This window comes from Gobius niger (genome assembly GCF_951799975.1).
Source record: "Gobius niger genome assembly, chromosome: 10".
NCBI classification, from domain to species: Eukaryota; Metazoa; Chordata; class Actinopteri; order Gobiiformes; family Gobiidae; genus Gobius; species Gobius niger.
In genome coordinates, this window is record NC_136861.1 from 3,472,463 (window position 1) to 3,475,889 (window position 3,427).

Here is a 3,427-nt window from a genome sequence, read left to right on the forward strand (position 1 = left end):
AGAGGGGAGAGAGAGAGCTCAGCACTGTGAGGGAGAGGGGGCGGAGCTTGGCCACAGCATCGAGACTTCAGACCAAATCATTTAGTGAACGAGGTGTTCATACTTTACTTCTTTAAAAAAGCACATTTTAATAAACAAACCCAGAAATATATTACAGACGCACATGATACATTTTAGACTGGATTTTATTTCTGTTGTTATGTTTTTGGCCTGACATTTTTAGGGGTGTTTGAGCCCTGAAATAAGCCTCGGCTCATCCTGGCTGCTTATAATTGATGAACAAAGCCTTAGAAATAATGAAATAATGAAATGATGATTTACAGACACATCAGAGACTCATTACATCCTGAGTTCTGACAGAGGAACAAACAAACTCGATCATTATGAAGAGTTTTTATAAAAGTTAACTCTGCAAACACTTACCCCGAAAGAGGAGCCAGAGCAGGAGCAGGAGAGACATGTTCGCCAGCGTCTGAAGAGCGACTGAAGAGCGACTGAAGAGCCACTGAAGAGCCACTGAAGAGCGACTGAAGAGCCACTGAAGAGCCACTGAAGAGCGACTGAAGAGCGACTGAAGAGCCACTGAAGAGCCACTGAAGAGCGACTGAAGAGCGACTGAAGAGCGACTGAAGAGCGACTGACGACTGACGGTGAGAGTTTCCTGTGTTCAACTCTTTATTATCAGATTCATCTTTGGTGGGGGTTTTTGGCGGAAATATGAACTGCGTCGCTTGAAGTGACTGGAAATGGAGGCTCAGGGTTTAACCTCTTAACTCCCGCCTGAACCCAGAGGATCTTTTTCCACAGGTCAGCAGATTTTTTTTTTCCATTATTTTTTTGTTGGGTATTCAACTCATTTTTGTAACTTTTTTGTCATTTTTTGTCACATTTTTGTAATTTTTTAGTAAATTTTTTATCAATTTTTTGTCTTTTTTTGCTAATTTTTTAATCAATTTCTTGTGACATTTTTGCCAGTTTTTCATCAATTTTTCTTCACTTTTTTTCATTTTTTGTCATTTTTTTGTCAAATTTTTTGTTACATTTTTGTCAAATTTTTTTCTCAATTTTTGTCATTTTTTGTCACATTTTTTTTTATTTTTTGTAATTTTTTAATCAAATTTTCATCTTTTTTTTGTCACATTTTTATCACATTTTTGTCATTTTTTGTCAATTTATTTGTCAATTTTTAAACTTTTTTTTTGCCACTTTTTCATCAATTTTTTGTCACTTTTTTGTATTTTTTTTTTGTCACTTTTTGTCACATTTTTTGTCATTTTTTCATCAAATTTTTATCAATTTTTCGTCCCTTTTTTGTCAAAGTTTTCTCACTTTTTTCACATTTCCATCCTTGTTTTCGTCTCAGTTTTGTTGCCATTTTCTCACCTTTTTTCCAGAAGCTTTTGGATTGGGGTAAAGCCAAACTGGAGAAAATGTGCTCAGTTCAGGTGGGAGTTAAGGGGTTAAAAAAGATAAAGTGTGATTTAACGTGAGACATGAGAAAATAAAAAGTACAGACACAGAGGAAACCAGGTGTTACAAACACTTCTTCAAAATAAATGATACTTTTGCATTTTTTTTTGCATTTTTTCTGAAGTTTCGGGCAGGAGGGATGTTTATTGATCAATATGAGTCGGATTTGTTTTATTTCACATGGATTTGACTTGAATGAAGAAAACACCGTCTGTTTGTCCGAGTTCAGGTCCATCACTGGCTATCGGTCATTTAACCTCTTAACCCCCACCTGAACGGATCCCATTTTCTCCAGTTTGGCTTTACCCGAATCAAAAAGCTTCTTGGGAAAAAAGCACCAAAACAGCCACAAAAAATGAGAAACAAGGATGTAAACGCGACAAAAATGTGACAAAAATTCAACAAAAATGTGACAAAAATTAAAAAAAAAATTAAAAAAAATTCAACAAAAATTCGACAAAAATGTGACAAAAATTTAAAAAAACAAAAACAAAAAAATCAACAACAATTCAACAAAAATGTGACAAAAACTCAACAAAAAGTCAACAAAAAAGTGACAAAAATGTGACAAAAATTCAACAAAAATATGACAAAAATTCAACAAAAATGTGACAAAAATTCAACAAAAATGTGACAAAAATTCAACAAAAATGTGACAAAAATTCAACAAAAATGTGACAAAATTTCAACAAAAATGTGACAATTTTTTTAAAAAAAAATTAAACAGAAATTCAACAAAAAAGTGACAAAAAAGTGACAAAAATTCAACAAAAATGTGACAAAAATTCAACAAAAATGTGACAAAAATTCAACAAAAATTGAACAAAACAGTGACAAAAATGAAAAAAAAAAGAAAGAAAGAAAAAACATACAAATGGTGACACAACACAGCAACAACGCGAGGAAAAAGATCAGTCTTGTGGGTCTTAGCTTTCAAATGAGGTGCTACACAGGCCTATATAATGGCCAAAGAGGACAGAATGCATTTGGTTCAGGCGGGGGGTAAGAGGTTAACAGCTTAAGGTTAGCAGCTAACGTTAGCATCTTTATATTCAAGTGGTTTATTCATGAGAAATACATACACATAATCTCCCTCATCTCCCACATCTCCCACATCTCCCTCATCTCCCACATCTCCCTCATCTCCCTCATCTCCCTCATCTCCCTCATCTCCCTCATCTCCCACATCTCCCACATCTCCCACATCTCCCACATCTCCCTCATCTCCCACATCTCCCTCATCTCCCTCATCTCCCTCATCTCCCACATCTCCCTCATCTCCCTCATCTACCTCATCTCCCTCATCTCCCACATCTCCCACATCTCCCACATCTCCCTCATCTCCCACATCTCCCTCATCTCCCTCATCTCCCTCATCTCCCACATCTCCCTCATCTCCCTCATCTACCTCATCTCCCACATCTCCCTCATCTCCCTCATCTCCCTCATCTCCCTCATCTCCCTCATCTCCTTCATCTACCTCATCTCCCACATCTCCCTCATCTCCCTCATCTCCCTCATCTCCCTCATCTCCCACATCTCCCTCATCTCCCTCATCTCCCACATCTCCATCATCTCCCTCATCTCCCTCATCTCCCTCATCTCCCTCATCTCCCTCATCGCCCTCATCTCCCACATCTCCCTCATCTCCCTCATCTCCCACATCTCCCTCATCTCCCACATCTCCCACATCTCCCACATCTCCCTCATCTCCCTCATCTCCCACATCTCCCTCATCTCCCTCATCTCCCACATCTCCCTCATCTCCCACATCTCCCTCATCTTCCTCATCTCCCACATCTCCCTCATCTCCCTCATCTCCCTCATCTCCCTCATCTCCCACATCTCCCACATCTCCCACATCTCCCACATCTCCCTCATCTCCCACATCTCCCTCATCTCCCTCATCTCCTTCATCTCCTTCATCTCCCTCATCTCCCTCATCTCCCTCATCTCC